At 46.5% G+C, this 18,023-nt stretch overlaps 1 protein-coding gene across 6 annotated transcripts in view; it reads left to right on the forward strand.

The window, feature by feature from the left end:
* The first annotated feature begins 2,863 nt into the window (after positions 1–2,863).
* tbc1d32 (TBC1 domain family, member 32) overlaps positions 2,864–18,023 on the forward strand; it is a 452,053-nt gene continuing 436,893 nt past the window's right edge. For 2 of the 6 annotated variants that reach the window (XM_072499359.1, XM_072499363.1), the window contains exons 1-2: positions 2,865–3,072; positions 15,905–16,083. The gene's annotated coding sequence lies outside the window, so the exon portion shown is untranslated. The other 4 variants (XM_072499364.1, XM_072499361.1, XM_072499360.1 and 1 more) reach the window with 4 other exon arrangements.

Below are 18,023 nucleotides of genomic sequence, written 5' to 3' on the forward strand. Positions count from 1 at the left end.
TCTCCAGAACCAAGGAGTGATTTCCAAAGTCACGGAACCGACCGACTGGGTCAGTTCCATGGTATGTGTAAAAAAGCCTTCCGTCGAATTGAGAATTTGCATTGATCACAAGGATCTAAATCGCAATATCATGAGGGAGCACTATCCAATTCCCAAGCGCGAAGAGCTCACATGTGAGATGGCTCGCGCCAAGCTCTTCACCAAACTAGATGCCTCAAAAGGATTTTGGCAAATCCAGCTCGATAAATCCAGCAGGAAACTTTGCACATTTAACACCCCCTTTGGCAGATATTGTTACAACAGGATGGGATCATATCTGCATCAGAAGTGTTCCATAGGATTATGGAACAAATAATGGAAGGCATTGAAGGTGTTCGCGTCTATGTCGATGACATAATCATTTTGTCCACCACCCCGCAGGAGCGTGTTAGTCGCCTCCAGCGCGTATTCAGACGTATACATGAGCACGGCCTCCGCCTCAACAGGGCCAAATGCTCTTTTGGTCGGGGACCACATCTCCCAATTGGGTATGCAGCCGGATGCGGACAAGGTAGCTGTCATCACAGCTATGAAAACACCAGAGGACAAGAAGGCGATCCTCCAATTTCTGGGCATGGTCAATTTTTTAGGGAAATTCATCCCTAACCTCGCCTCTCATACCACGGCTCTCAGGAACCTGATCAGGAAGACGACAGACTTCCAATGGCTCCCTGCCCACGAGCGCGAATGGAGAGAACTCAAAACAAAACTGACCACGGCCCCGGTCTCAGCTTTCTTTGATCCAGCAAAGGAGACCAAAATTTCGACCGATGCCAGCCAATCCGGCATTGGGGCAGTGCTCCTTCAACGTGATGAGGCCTCATCATGGGCCCCCATTGCATATGCGTCATGTGCGATGACCCTCACGGAGCAGCGCTACGCGCAGATAGAAAAGGAGTGCCTGGGCCTTCTGACCGGTGTGGTTAAGTTTCACGATTATGTCTACGGACTTCCTCAATTCACCGTTGAGACCGACTATCGCCCGCTGGTCAATATAATACAGAAAGACTTGAACGACATGACGCCTCGCATCCAGCGTATTCTTCTCAAACTCTGGCGCTACGACTTCCAGCTGGTATACACCCCAGGCAAAGACCTCATCATTGCTGACACTCTCTCCAGGGCAGTCAACACTCCATGTGACCCAGCAGGATTTGTCTGGCAGATTGACGTCCATGTGGCATTCGCGGCCTCCAATCCACCTGCCTCGGATGAACGCCTCGTCCAAATTTGCCGCGAGACGGCGGCTGACCCCTTGCTACAACGTGACATGCGCCACCTAACGGACGGGTGGCTCAAGGGCCAATGCCCTCAATTCTATAATGTCAGAGATGATCTGGCGGTAGTAGACGGGGTTCTTCTAAGACTGGACCGCATTGTCATCCCGCATACCATGCGCCAGCTTGTCCTGGAACAACTACACGAGGGCCACCTTGGCGTGGAAAAGAGCCGCCGATGGGCCCGAGAGGCAGTGTACTGGCCCGGCATTAATGAGGACATAGCCAACACAGTGCTCAACTGTTCCACTTGTCAGCGCTTCCAGCCGGCCAACCACGTGAGACCCTGCAGCCCCATGAGTTCGCCATGTCACCATGGACCAAGGTGGGCATCGACCTGTTCCACGCGCTGGGTAGAGACTATGTCCTGATCATGGACTACTTTTCGAATTACCTGGAGGTGATACGGTTGCACGACCTCACCTCGTCTGCAGTCATTCGTGCACGTAAAGAAACCTTTTCTCGACATGGCATCCTGCTCACGGTTATGTCGGACAATGGCCCCTGCTTCACCAGCCAAGAATGGTCCAACTTTGCCAGGCGGTACAATTTTGCCCATGTGACGTCCAGTCCCTTGTACCCCCAATCCAACGGCAAAGCGGAGAAGGGGGTACATATAGTCAAACGGTTCTTATGCAAGGCTGCTGATGCTGGGTCTGATTTCTACCTTGCCCTGCTGACCTATCGCTCCGCCCCACTGTCCACTGGCCTGTCGCCAGCCCAGTTAATCATGGGTCGCACCGAGGACGACGGTGCCGTCCATCCATGTCCCAGACCTCAACCACGTTCCGGTCCTTCGCCGGATGCAGCTGTCTCGTGCACAGCACACTCACTATAAAGACAGGGGGCATCAGAGTTCCCACTCATTCGGGATGCAGCCTCCTACAAGGACAGAGCTTACAGCTAACAGCACAGATCCTCACCATGTGCTGAGTGCATAGACTGGTTAGGACAGGCATAGGTCTTTAGTTTAATCTAACATTGTGTTAACCCACAGTGAAAGTATGTTCAACAGTTTCTAACTTAATAAAACAGTGTTGTACTATTTTAAGTGTTGGTGGCCTGTATGTGTTCCACGGATCCAGAGCGCCCAACACATCAACCAGAAGTAGCAAGTGATAAGACATCCCACAAGCAAAGATGAACCATCTGCAGTCCTGCCACATCCAGTCCTTAACGGTTAAATGACTCACTGGAGAACGAGGAGGCTCCACAGATATTTCCACCCTCAATGATGGGGAACTCAGCAAAAGAGAAAGCTGGAGCATGAAACCATCTTCAGCCAGAAGTGCCCAGTACTCCTGGCCTCCTATAATTTACCCCCAGTTACTCTGATAAATGATCCCAGCAAGCTCCACACCTGCGACCACAATTACCATGGCCAATTCCCGATTAAGGTCGCCTGCCCCCTTGCGATTAATTTTTAAGCTGCTTTTTCCCTCCAGTCAGTGGGAGCGATTTTCCGACAGGCCGCGGACGTGCGGACGGCGCGCGCGCGACCCGACCCGAAGCCGGCGCGCGCGGCCCGACCCGAAGCCGGCGCGCGCGGCCCGACCCGACCCGAAGCCGGCGCGTTCTAACGGCTTCGGCACGAGCTCGTCCACGGAATCCCTGATTAGCGACCATTTTGGGAGAGAAAATTGGCGGCGGCTATCGAAAGGATGCGCCGAGGAGGCGGCAGACACCGAGGGGTTAATGCTGCGCAGAATCAGATGCCGTGAACTTTGGTAAACTGGAAGAAGGCAACTGTGTTTCGGTACGTTTTTTTTAAAACGTTTGCTTTGAGGGCCGAGGCTGGAAGAAACTTCTGCCAACCTTTTCCTTGAATGAGTGAATGTCTTGGGTACAGTCCACAGCTAATGTTGTAAATGACCTACCTGTGAGCTGCTTCCTTATATTTTCCCTTATTGACTGTGGGTTACCTAGTAATTGGAAACTAACGCATTTACCGTATTTAATGGTGTGACAATTTTGGTGAGTTGCTTTTGTTTTAAAAAAAAAACACCTAGTTTATACCTTTATAGTAGTGGAGCAGATAAAAATATTGACTTAACGGTGTTTATCTTTTTTAAGAATAAAAAAATACACAATGACAGGACAAATTCAGTTCAATTTGAATGTGGATAATATGCACATTTTTACATGGGCTTTGACAAAGGGTCATCTGGACTCCAAACGTTAGCTCTTTTCTCCCTACAGATGCTGCCAGACCTGAGATTTTCCAGCATTTTCTCTTTAGTTTCAGATTCCAGTATCTGCAGCAATTTGCTTTTATTTTGTACATTTTTATTTCTGCACTGATAATTTGGGAGTGTAGACTGAATGGTCACGTGATGATGTAACTCCAAGAAGGGTCATGTGTCAGGATCCTGGAAGTTTTGCCTGGGAGTACAGGTAGAGTACAAACAACAATACAGCACAGGAACAGGCCATTCAGCCCTCCAAGTCTGTATCGGTCATGATACCAAAACCCTCAGCACTTCCGAGTGCAGTATCCCTCTATACCCATCCTATCCATTTATTTGTCAAGATGCCTTTTGAACGCCATTAATGTATCTGCTTCCACAACCTCCCCTGGCAATGTGTACCAGCACTCACTGCCCTCTGCCTTTAAAAAAAACTTGCCTCGCACATCGCCTCTAAACTTTGCCTCTTGTGCCTTAAACCTATGCCCCCTGGTGACTGACCCCTCCACCCTGGGGAAGAGTGCCTGCCCATCCACTCTATCCATGGCCTTTCATAATTTTGTAGACCTCTATCAGGTCATTCAACCTCCGTCTTTCTAATGAAAACAGTCCGAGTCTATTCAGCTCTCCGCATAGCTAACACCCTCCAGACCAGGCAACATCCTGGTAAATCTCCTCTGCAGCCTCTTCAAAGCCTCCACATCTTTTTGGTAGTGTGGCAACCAGAATTGTGCGCAATATTCCAAGTGCGGCCTTACCAACGTTCTATACAACTGTAGCAGGTCTTGCCAGTTTTTATACTTAATGTCCCATCCAATTAAGGCAAGCATTCTGTATGTTTTCATGACTACCTTGTCCACTTGTGTTGCCACTTTCAAAGATCTGTGGACCTTCACGCCCAGATCTCTCTGACTTTCTATATTCCTAAGAATTTTGCCATTTATGACATATTTCCCCTCTTTGTTAGACCTACCAAAATGCATTACCTCGCATTTGTCTGGATTAAACTCCATTTGCCATTTCTCTGCCCAAGTCTCCAACCTATCTATGTCCTGCTGGATCATCTGACAATCCTCAACACTACCTGCCGCACCACCACCCTTGGTGTCATCCGTGAACTTACTAATCAGACCAGCTACATTTTCCTCCAAATTGTTTACTACAAACGACAAACACCAGAGGCCTCAGCACAGATCCCGATGGAACACCGCTAGTCACAACCTTCCATTCAGAAAAACACCTGATACCCTTTGCTTTCTGTGACCGAGCTAGTTCTGCATCCATCTTGCCACCTCACCTCTGATCCTGTGTGACTTCACCTTTTGTACCAGTCTGCCACGAGGCACCTTGTCAAAGCCTTTACTGAAGTCCATGTAAACAACATCCACCGCCCTCCCCATATCAATCAACTTTGTCACCTCAAAAAACACGATCAAGATAGTGAGGCACGTCCTCCCTTCATAAATCCATGCTGCCTATCGCTAATGAGTCCATTTGTTTCCAAATGGGTATAAATCCTGTCCCTCAGAATTCTCTCCAATAATTTACCCGCTACCGACGTGAGGCTCACCGGCCTATAATTTCCAGGATTATCCCCTGCTACCTTTCTTAAACAGTGGTACCACATTAGCTATTCTCCAGTCCTCTGGGATCTCACATAATAATAATAATCGCTTATTGTCACAAGTAGGCTTCAATGAAGTTACTGTGAAAAGCCCCTGGTCGCCACATTCCGGCACCTTTTTGGGGAGGCCGGTACGGGAATTGAATCCGAGCTGCTGGCCTTGTTCTGCATTACAAGCCAGCTGTGTAGCCCACTGTGCTAAACCAGCACCTGCAGCCAATGGGGATACAAAGGTGTCAGTCAAGGCCCCAGCAATTTCCTCCCTTGCTTCCCTCAGTATTCTGGGGTAAATCCCATCCGGCCCAGGAGACTTGTCTACCTTAATATCTTTTAAAAGACCCATTACCTCCTTTTCAATGTCAACATGACCCAGACTATCCACATTCTCTCCCCAAGTATCATCTTCCATAAAGTACTTTTCTTTGATGAACACTGATGCAAAGTACTCATTTTGTACCTCACCCATTTCCTCAAATGTGTGAGGCTCAACACGTAGATTCCCCCTACTGTCCTTCGTGGTCCAATCTTTCCCTGACCACCCTCTTGCTTTTTACATATGAATAAAAAGCTTTGGGATTCACCTTAATCCTACTTGCCAAGGACTTTTCATGACTCCTCCGTGCCCTCCTAGTTTCCCGTCTAAGTACCTTCCTACGTTATACTCCTCAAGGGTTTCGACTGTCCCCACCCTTCTAAACCGTACAAAAGTCTCCTAGTTTTTTAAATAAATTTGAGTATCCAATTATTTTTTTTCCAATTAAGGGGCAACTTAGCATGGCCAATCCACCTGCCTTGCACATCTTTGGGTTGTGGGGGTTAAACCCACGCTGACATGGGGAGAATGTGCAAACTCCACACGGACAGTGACCCAGGGCCAAGATTCAAACCTGGGTCCTCAGCGCCACAGTCCCAGTGCTAACCACTGTGCCGCATGCCACCCCTCCTGTTTCTTTTTGACGAGGTTCACAATATCCCTTGTTATCCAAGGCTCTCTAAGCTTCCCATACTTATCCTTCGTTCTCTCAGGAACGTGACTTTCCTGAATCCTAATCAACTGTCGTTTGTAAGACTCCCACATATCCAATGTTGATTCACCCTCCAACAGCCCCACCCAATCCAAATTCTTCAATTCCTGTCTAATGTTATCGTAATTTGCCTGTTAACCTCATTCCTATCCAAAAGTACCCTAAAACTTACGGAAGTACTCTACTTACAAGCATGGACTAGCTGCTAAGCTACTAAATAAACTGCATTTCGGTAGAAGTTCTTGTCAGTGTTTCAGGAACCCAGCACATTTACACAGTGTCAGGAGTTGGCAGCATGAGATCGTAAGACACAGGAACAGAATTAAGCCATTCAGCCCATTGACACTGCTCTGCCAATCATTCCCTATTCTATTGCATTCTCCCCATAACCCCTTATACTCTATCTATGGCACAGGACATTGCTGCATTAACCTGCTTATCTTTGATGAAAACATTGCAGACAGTTGGGAAAAGTTTGAGAAGGAGTGGCGTATTTACTGCACGGCGTTTGCACTGCCTGACATGTCAAAAAAAGCCACAGTATTAAGCTTAGCTGCTTTAGCTCAGTTGGCTGGATAACTGGTTTGTGAGGCAGAGGGAGGCCAACAGCACAGGTTCAATTATATTATTCTCAGCCTTTTCCCTTGAGGTGTGGTGATCCTCACGTTAAATCATCACCAGTCAGCTCTCCCCCCTCAAATGGGAAAACTGCAATGGTCATCTGGGACTATGGCCACTTTACTTTATAAAACTTTTTACTTTATTAAACTTAGCAGACCCCGAGGCCGCTGGGAAATTATTGTTTGTTTTCCAAATGGTGGAGGAAATAGAGGACCCTGAAATAATTCTGAAGAAATTCAAGAATATCCGTCAACAAACCAAAGAGCAGAGGGATCAATACAATCCTACATGGCCACCCTGAATATCCTGGCAAAAAATGTGCATTTGGAACTGTCACTGATGAACTAGTTAGTGATCAAATAATTTGTGGAATTTACAATGATCTATTTCACAAGCAGCTGCTCCGAGAGAAAGATTTAATGATAGAAACAGCCATTAGTATCTCTATATTAAATGAGCATTCAGAAAAAAGCAGAGATTTTAGTCAGGAAACAGAATTATTCGCAGCACCTGCACCAAGTGCAATGGCCATCACCCTCAGAACAGAACAGCTTGTTTCACATATGGTAAAAGATGCAGTAAATGTGGAAAATTGAATCACTTTGCTAAATGATGCAGATCGAAACCACAGCAGCCTTTGTCGTCAGCAATATGGCAACTGATCGGTTATCCATGGGCAAGAGTGTCAGCAAGGTGAATAAACTGCATCTCGGGCAAAGCAGCAAAGCTACAGAGTATCCAATAACATTGTGTTGAGAGTGTCAACGCTGTCACAGAAAATGGTGAGATCTTCATCACCCTCCACATTATTTGCAGTAACACAAAACTGAAGATAAAGATTGACAGGAGCAAAGTGTGCTGTATTGTCCAGCTGAATGTTAGGGGAACTAGACCCATATGTAGCACCAGATTCCAGCACCCAGGTGGATCTTGTAGCTTATGGTGGACAAATCATCCTCACTAAAGGTGTGGCTACTCTCCACCGCACACAGTAGTTTCATATAGCTGACAAGAATGCCGCTATTAGGTCTTCAGCACAGCATTACAATGGGGCTCATTCAACTTGGTCCAGAACCAAGGCCCCAGAAGTGAAAGCATGCAAAGACCTCTTCAACTGTGACATCATTCGTAAGCTCCCAGTTGTATACCACATGAGACTAGATGGTTCGGTACCATCAACATCTTGTGCTCCAAGAAAAGTACCAGTAGTCATTAAGCTGAAAGTAGTTAATGAGCTGCGATGGATGTCAATACGGGTGTCATAATTCCTATAGATGAGGCCACAGAATGGATTTCAGTAATCGTGGTCACAATAAAGAAAGGTGGTATGGTCAGGATGTGCATTGACCTAGAGTACTTGAACAAGGCACTGTTCAGACCTCATCATGTTATGAACACTTGAACAGATGATAGCAGACATGCCATATGCTAAGGTGTTCTGCATGCTGAATGTGAAATGTGGTTTCTGGCAGTTCCCGTTAGATGAAGAATCTTTGAAACCAACTACATTTATGTTTCCAGTAAGCTGATATTGTTTTCTTTGTATGTCCTGTGGGTTATGCACTGGCAGCTAGGTCTCCCAGCGGTGCATGGAGCAACTCTTTGCAGGCTAACTATGTAAAATCATTGTTGATGACATCCTTCAAGAACATGATGAACATCTTTGTATCGTCCTTGACAAAATCAGGATCATACAGCTGAAGCTTAACCTTGCGAAGTGTAGATGTCATGTCAACCAGGTTGCATATGTGGGACATCTACTCACTGGTGTGAAGCCCGATCCAGACAAGATGGTGGCTATACAACAGTCATTTTCAAACTCGGGGTCACGACCTGCTGGTGGGTCATGGGCAGGTGTTGGGAGGGTCGCAGAGAGACTGATCGCGGGAAGAAGTGCCCAACGATCGTGACCGGCTTTCAAGAGTGTCTGCCGCCCCGTGCATTCATGCCCCCTCAGCCTTTTCTAGAAGTGCGCAGGTCCAGAGCCAGCAGGGCAGACCACCTTCTCCTGACGTTAATGTGCTGTCCCAGGACCAGATTTTATTTTTCAATCAATGGGCCAGAAGTGGCGCCCCGTACACTGACGTCACGCGCTCTGGGCGTGGAATCACAGAGGAGACATTCCTCCGTTTTGCAGCTGCTAACAAGCAAGCAAAGGGATTGTGAAGAACTGAAGATGGATCATTTCGTAACAAAGGAAGAGAGGGCCAGAAACAGGCCAGGATCTCTCAATTGAATCTGCTGAAGAGAGCTAAGGAGAGTCCACGGTAGGACAAAGTAGTGCTGATGTGAGCTGTATTCGGAGCTCAAGTGACTCTGGTGAACAACCAATTAAGAAGAAACTGGAATCGGGAACAAAGCAGGAGAAAGATAATTTCTTGAGGTATGGCATTGTTAATTTGGCTACTGCGAATCAGGATTCAAAGCCCACGTGTGTTATATGCAGGAAAGTTTAAAACCCTTAAAACTTCAAAGGCATTTGAAGACTTAGCTTGACAAGTTCAAGGACAAACCTCTTGATTTTTGTCAAAGAATGCAGTGAGAACTTATCGTCAGCTGAAGTCTTGAGCAGAAATGTAACATTAAATGACAAAGCAAGTGAGATCATGAGGATCAAGCAGGCTCACCTATCCCAATAATGATAAGCAATAATGGTGTGTTGTGAAGGTCAGCTGGCGTGGCTCACGGAGGTTGGTTGGCATGGGTTGCGAAGGTAGACTGGTTGCAAAAGTGGGTCCTGGGGGAAAAATAAATTTGAAAAACACTGCTGTACAACATATGGCTATTCCTGTGGACAGCATGCCCTGCAGCATTTGCTTGGATTGACAAATTATCTTTTCAGTTCATTCCATGTTTATAGTGAGGTTACCAGACCTCCTTTATCAACTTCTCCACCAGGATGTTGAATGGTGCTGGCAAGAGAACCATACAGCGGTCTTCAACAGACTCAAACAGGTATTTGCAACCCTACCGTTTCTACACTACTTTGATCTTTGAGCTGCTTAACTTGTATCAGCAGAGGTCTCCCAGCATGTACTGGATGCAGTCTGCATCTCGGATGGCAGAGGGCCTTTGCTTCAAGGGCCCTCACTGACATTGAGACTCGTTATGCACAAATTGAAAAGGAACTCTTTGCTTTAGTCTTCGCCTGTCAGAAATTTTGTGACTTCATATATGGTCACTCAAAACTACCTTCAGAAAAGCCTCTCCACACTGCATCTGCATGGCTGCAAAGTTTGATGTTAAAGCTGCAATGTTACAATCTAAGCGTTGTGTAAAAATGTGGTACGTAGCTGTACTTGGCTTCCAGAGTCGTCTTCTAACAACAAACCAGATAGATCGTGAGGAAGACAGATATCATGACTATAGAGGTGCTGTCCTCTAGGAGCATTAGGTGCCTAATCACTTGCAGACAACTGCATGATGTCACCATGAGGGGCTGGCCAAAGTCCTCCAAGGAGCTCCCACGAGCTCCGCCATCTTCTTTGCCGTCAGAGATGAATTAACCGTACGAGACAGACTGATACTGTGTGACCAGTGATCCCAACTTCTCTTTAGAGGTACTATACTCAACAAATTCCACCAAGGGAACCCATATTTAGCACTGGATTGGAAGTGACAGAGACAGGTCCAAGGGATCACTGTACTCTCCTTCCATGTATGAAGACATGGAAAGGGAAGTTTCCAGATGTGCACCATGTAACACCAAAGCAGCATCAAGCAAAAGGTGCCAGATGAGGTCCTGGATCTCCGATTGTCATTCACAAAGCTGACATCTCAAATGGAATGGTAAACAGTTGCATGGCAGCCTCGTATTCCGGATGGTTTGAACTTGACTACCGGCAAACATGGAAGTAACGCAGTCATTATAGCTCGGGACACGTCGCCACACAGCATCCCACAGAGACTCCGACAATGCTTGCCAATTCGTCTCTACTGAATTTAGAAATTTTGCACAAACGTGGGACTTTGAGCATATCACGAGCAGCCCCCTTCCTATATCTACAGTCAAACAGTCTGATGGAGCAGCCAGTATGGCTCAGCCAAGTATATTCTGATGGAGCAGGCGATATGGCTCAGCCAAGTATCTTCTAGAGGAAAGTATCTTCTAGGGAATGCACAAGACGATTACCCTGCTCTCCTCAGCCTTCAAAATCTACTATGACAGGACCTCCCCTCATTAGCGCAGTGACTCTTTCCAGAAACAACAGGACAAAACACCTGGTCAAATGGTCAGGATCCAGACTGCATGCTACCATGACTTTGGCAGGGGTACACAGCCGTGCCACGTAACTGGACAGTTGCATGGTAGTCTCAGACAGTGTCCGCTATATATCCGACCACCGTCACCTCCTACAGATAACGGAACCAACACCACGAGAAATCACAGCATTTCAGTTATCTGGCTTATGGCACAGGCCCCCTACATCAATGGGCATGCAGATTCCTCCAGAGGCCAATGCAGCGAGCCATGCACCCAACGAAACATAGAAGATAGGAGCTGGAGGAGGCCATTCGGCCCTTGGAGCCTGCTCCGCAATTTGTCATGATCATAGCTGACAGTCCAACTCAATAGCCTAATTCTGCTTTCTCCCCATAAGTCTTGATCCCATTAGCCTCAAGTGCCACCTCTAGCCGCCTCTTGAATGTATTCATATGTCTTAGCCTCAATTACTTCCTGTGGTAATGAATTCCACAGGCTCACCACTCTTTGGGTGAAGAAATGTCTCCTCCTCATCTCTGTCCTAAATAGTCTATCCCGAATCCTCAGATTGTGACCCCTGGTTCTGGATATATCCACCATTGGGAACATCCTTCCTGCATCCACCCTATCTAGTCCTGTTAAAATTTTAAAAGTCTCGTCTGAACTCGAGTGAAAACAGTCCTAACCTAGTCAACATCTCATATGTCAGTCCCGCCACCCCGGAATCAGCCTGGTAAACCTTCGCTGCACACCTTCGAGAGCAAGAACATCCTTCCTCAGAAAAGAAAATCAAAACTGCACACACTATTCCAGGTGTGACCTCGCCAAGGCCCTGTATAATTGCAACAATACAACCCTGCTCCTGTCCTCGAAACCTCTTGCAATGAAAGCCAACGTACCATTAGCCTTCTCGACCGCCTGCTGCACCTGCATGCTTACCTTCAGCGATTGGTGCACAATGACACCAGGTCCCACTGCACACTCCTATCCTATTTACAGCCATTCAGGTAATAATATAATCTTCATTAGGCTTACATTAACACTGCAATAAAGTTACTGTGAAAATCCCCTAGTTGTCACACTCCGAGAATTCAGAATGTCCAATTCACCTAACAAGCACGGCTTTCAGGACTTATGGGAGCACCCAGAGGAAACCCACGCAGGCACAGGGAAAACGTGCCGACTCTGCACAGACAGTGACCCAAGCCGGGATCGAACCTCGGATTCTGCCACTGTGAAGCAACAGTGCTAAGGACTGCTACTGTGCCGCCCAGGTAGTAATCTGCCGCCTTGTTTTTGCTTCCAAAGTGAATAACCTCACATTTATCCAAGTTATACTGCATCTGCCATTGATATGCCCACTCGCCCAACCTGTTCAAATCATGCTGAAGGATCACCACATCCTCGTCACAGTTCACCTTCCCACCCAACTTGGTATCATCTACAAACCTTAAAGTGTTACATTTGTCCCCTTGTCCAAATCATTAATATATATTGTGAATAGCTGGGGTCCCAGCACCGATCCTGTGGCACCCCACTAGTTACTGCCCACCAATTTGAAAAGGACCCATTAATTCCTACTCTTTGTTTCCTTTCTGCCAACCAGTTTTCTATCCATCTCAATACACTTCCTCCAATCCTATGCGCTTTAATGTTGTGCAATAATCTCTTATGCGGGACTTTGTCAAATGCTTTCTGAAATATACCACACCGACTGGCTCCCCCCTTGTCAACTCTACTAGTTACATCTTCAAAGAATTTCAATAGATTTGGCAAGCATGATTTCCCCTTCATAAATCCATGCTGACTCTGTCTGACCCTGCCATTGTTTTCTAAATGCTCCGCTATAATGTCCTTGATACTGGATTTGAGAATTTTCTCCACTACCGACATCAGGCTTACTCGTCTATAATTACCTGTTTTCTCTCTACCTCCCTTTTTGAACATTGGAGTGACAACTATCCTCCAATCTGCAGGGACTGCTCTAGTCTATAGAATCCTGGAAGATGACCACCAATGCATCCACTATTTCTGGAGCCAATTCCTTAAGTACTGTGGGACGTAAATTATCAAGCCTGAGGATTTATCAGCCTTCAATCCCATCAATTTCCCCAGCACCATTTCTCTATTAATATTGATCACCCTCAATTCTTCCCTCTCTCTAATCTTGCATTCTCCAACATTTCTGGTATCTGATTTGTGTCCTCTTTTGTGAAGACAGAACCAAAGTATGTATTCAATTGCTCAGCCATTTCTTTATGCCCTTTTATACATTCTCCCATTCCTGTCTGTAGGGTACCGACATTTGTTTTCCCCAATCTTTTTCTCTTCATGCACTTATAGAACTCTTAGTGTCAGTCTTTATGTTCCCTGCAAGCTTACTTTCGTACTGCATTTTCCCCTTCTTAATCAATCTCTTGGTCCTTTTTTACTGAATTCTAAACTGCTCCCAATCCTCAGACCTATTATTTTTCTGGCCAATCTGTATGCTTCTTCCTTGGATCGGATACTATCTCTAATTTCCTTTGTAAGCCCTCTTACCCATTTTGCTTTTGTGCCAGACAAGAATGAACAGTTAGATACATAGATACATATCGATACATAGATACATAGAAGATAGGAGCAGGAGGAGGCCTTTTGGACGTTCACGCCTGCTTCGCCATTCATCAAGATCATGGCTGATCATCCAACTCAATAGCCTAATCCTGCTTTCTCCCCATAGCCTTTGATCCCATTCTCCCCAAGTGCTATATCCAGCCGCCTCTTGAATATATTCAAAGTTTTAGCATCAACTACTTCCTGTGGTAATGTATTCCACAGGCTCGCCATTCTTTGTGTGAAGAAATGTCTCCTTATCTCTGTCTGAAATGGTTTACCCTGAATCATCAGACTGTGACCCCTGGTTCTGGACACGCCCATCATTGGTAACATCTTCCCTGCATCTACCTGTCTAGTCTTGTTAGAATTTTATGAGTCTCTGAGATCCTCCCTCATTCTTCTGAACTCCAGCGAGAACAATCCCAACCTAGTCAATCTCTCCTCATCTGACAGTCCCGCCATCTGTGGAATCAGTCTGGTAAACCTTTGCTGCACTCCCTCGAGAGCAAGAACATCCTTTCTCAGAGAAGGAGACCAAAACTGCACGCAATACTCCCAAGTGTGGCCTCACCAAGGCCCTGTACAATTGCAGCAACACATCCCTGCTTCTATACTTGAAACCTCTTGCAATGAAGGGCAACATACCATTAGCCTTCTTTACCGCCTGCTGCACCTGCATGCTTACCTTCAGCGAATGGTGCACAAGGACACCCAGGTCCCGCTGCACCCTCCCCTCTCCCAATTTGCACCCATTCAGGTAGTAATCTGCCCTCCTGTTGTTGCTTCCAAAATGAATAATCTCACACTTATCCAAATTATACTGCATCTGCCATTGGTTTGCCCACTCGCCCAACCTGTCCAGATCTTGCTGTAGGATCCCTGCATCCTCGTCACAATTCGCCCTCCCACTTAATTTGGTATCATCTGCAAACTTTGAGATGTTACATTTGTTCCCTCATCCAAATCATTAATATATATTGTGAATAGCTGGGGTCCCAGCACCCCTTATTCAAAGGGGTGGGTGAAGGAGATGACTAGTTACTGCCTTCCAATTTGAAAAGGACCCATTAATCCCTACTCTTTGTTTCCTCTCTGCCAACCAGTTTTCAATCCACCTCAATACATTTCCCCCAATCCCATGCGCTTTACGTTTGCACAATAATCTCTTATGCGGGACTTTGTCAAATGCCTTCTGAAAGTCCAAATATACCACATCGACTGGCTACCCCTTGTCGACTGTACTAGTTACCTCTTCAAAGAATTCGAACAGATTTGTCAAGCATGATTTTCCCTTCATCAATCCATGCTGACTCTGACTGATCCTGCCATTGCTTTCTAAATGTTCTCTATGAAGTCCTTGATAATGGATTCAAGAATTTTCTCCACTACCGATGTTAGGCTTACTGGTCTATAATTCCCTGCTTTCTCTCTACCTCCCTTTTGAATATCGGAGTGACGTGAGCTACAGTTGCTGCAGTTCCTCCATGCGTTCCTTGAATGTTTGCCATTGCCTATCCATATTATCCCTTTAAGTAACTCTCCCCAATCTAGCAAGGCCAACTCACAACTCTCATATCTTCATAGTTTCCTTTATTCACACCCTAGTCTCCGAATCAACTTCTTCACTCTCCAGCTTGATAAATTCCATCATGTTATGGTCGCTCATCCCCAAGGGGTCTCGCACAGCCAGATTGGTAATGATTCCCTTCTCAATACACAGTACCCAGGCTAAGATGGCCTGTTCTTGCGTTGGTTCCTCCATATATTGTCAAGACAATTATCCCATATATCTCCTCTACGCTACTGTGGTACGAATGTTGATGAAATGCTCCATGTTGTCCACACTGAGGACCCCAACCTGAGAGAGTCTACACCACCACCAACTGACATAACCACACGCTCGGGACGCCTGAGCAAATGGGGCACGAGGTTCGAGGATTATATTACCACCTAGTCTAGAACTGGCTTGCAAATCTCTTTTTTAAATTATTCAAAAGGGTGGGTGAAGGAGATGAGATGAGCGATGCACCAGCTACAACAACTTAATCCATACCTCGCTATATATGTAAATAGTTATGCATTGTGAGCCTGTTTAACTTGTAAGTTACAAAAGGTCTGTACATAGTTTCCGATTTCATGTGACCGGTTTTTCCAACTAAATGGACATAATGTAGAGTGGTCACTTGATGACGTGGCTACAAGAACGATCACATGTCAGGAGTACGTGAGTTCTCTCTGGGAAGGCAGGTAACGTACAAGCTTAAAGTAGCTGCTTAGCTAGTGAATAACTTACTGTTCATTATAAGTCCTTACTGTCTTGAGTTTTACAGGTAGTACTGATGGTAAGCTGTCTGTCAATTAAGGAGAGATGGATCACAGAATTACAGAATAATACAGTGCAGAAGAGACCTTACGGCCCATCACGTCTGCACCGGCACATGGAAAGCACCTGACCTGCCTACCTAATCCATTTGTCAGCATTTGGCACGTTGGCCAAGTGCTTATTCAGGTACTTTTTAAAGGATGTGAGGCAACCCGCCTTGACCACACTCCCAGGCAGTGCATCCAGACCATCATCACCCTCCAGGGTAAAATGTTTTCTCAAACCCCACCTGAACCTCCTGCCGCTCACCTTGAACTTGTGTCCCCTCGTAAGATAGGAAGAGGTTTTTTTTCAATATATAAAAGGTCAGCGAGGGAAGCAAAAATAGACATGACCACTGGAAAATGTGGCTGGAGAAGTAATAATAAGAAATGGCAGAGGAACTGATTAGTTACTATGCATCAGTCTTCATGGTGGATGACACCAGTGGGCTGCCAGAGCTCCAGGAGAATCAGGGAGCAGAGGTGAGTGCAGTGGCCATCACTAAGGAGAAGGTTCTGGGGAAACTGAAAGGTCTGAAGGCGGATAAATCACCTGGACCGGATGGACTACACCCCAGGGTTCTGAAAGAGATGGCTGGGGACATTGTGGAGGCATTGGTGGTGGTCTTTCAGGAATTACTGGAGGCAGGAAGGGTCCCAGAGGACTGGAAAGTGGCTACTGTAACACTGCTGTTTAAGAAGGGAGGGAGGCAGAAGACGGGAAATTATAGGCAAGTTAGCCTGACTTTGGTCATTGGTAAGATTTTAGAGTCCATTATTAAAGATGAGATTGCAGAGTACTTGGAAGTGCATGATAAAATAGGACTGAGTTAGCACGGCTTTGTCAAAGGGAGGTCATGTCTGACAAATCTGTTTAGAGTTCTTTTTTAAAAAAAATATATTTTATTGAAATTTTTTTCCCTGAGCAACATTTTTCCCGCTTACAAAACAAGCGAAACGATAACAGTAACAAAACAGAAATTTTTAAACTTTTTAACAATAATAATAATAATAATATACAAGTAACAAAACCTCGTACTCTATTGACCTATACTCAACTGATCCCCCTCCCCCCTGGGTTGCTGCTGCTGTTCATCCGTCTTCTCTCTAGCGTTCCCCTAGGTAGTCGAGAAATGGCTGCCACCGCCTGGTGAACCCTTGAGCCGATCCTCTCAGGGCAAACTTTATCTGCTCCAGTTTAATAAACCCCGCCATATCGTTTACCCAGGCCTCCAGTCCGGGGGGTTTCGCCTCCTTCCACATGAGTAGGATCCTGCGCCGGGCTACGAGGGACGCAAAGGCCACGACATCGGCCTCTTTCGCCTCCTGCACTCCCGGCTCTTCCGCAACTCCAAATAGAGCTAAGCCCCAGCCTGGTTTGACCCGGGCCTTCACCACCTGCGAAATCACTCCCGTCACTCCCTTCCAATACCCTTCCAGTGCCGGGCACGCCCAAAACATATGTGCGTGGTTTGCCGGGCTCCCGCCACACCTCCCACATTTGTCCTCCACTCCAAAGAACCTGCTCAATCTTGCTCCCGTTATGTGTGCTCTATGTAGCACCTTAAATTGAATCAGGCTAAGCCTGGCGCATGAGGAAGAGGAATTTACCCTGCTTAGGGCATCAGCCCACATACCCTCCTCTATCTCCTCCCCTAATTCTTCTTCCCACTTTCTTTTTAGTTCGCCCACCGACTCCTCCCCCTCTTCCCTCATCTCACTATAAATCTCTGACACCTTGCCCTCTCCGACCCACACCCCTGAAAGCACCCTGTCCTGTATCCCCTGTGACGGGAGCCGCGGAAATTCCCTCACCTGTTGTCCAGTAAACGCCCTCACCTGCATATATCTCAAGAAATTCCCCCGGGGTAACTTATACTTTTCCTCCAGTGCTCCCAAGCTCGCAAAAGTCCCATCTATGAATAAATCTCCCACCTTCCTAATTCCCAACTGGTACCAGCTCTGAAATCCTCCATCCATTCTTCCTGGGGCGAACCAATGGTTGTTCCTGATCGGGGACCCCACCAGGGCTCCCCGCATCCCTCTCTGTCGCCTCCACTGTCCCCATATGTTCAGTGTTGCCGC

This window comes from Scyliorhinus torazame, chromosome 4, assembly GCF_047496885.1.
Source record: "Scyliorhinus torazame isolate Kashiwa2021f chromosome 4, sScyTor2.1, whole genome shotgun sequence".
In the NCBI taxonomy this organism is placed as follows: domain Eukaryota; kingdom Metazoa; phylum Chordata; class Chondrichthyes; order Carcharhiniformes; family Scyliorhinidae; genus Scyliorhinus; species Scyliorhinus torazame.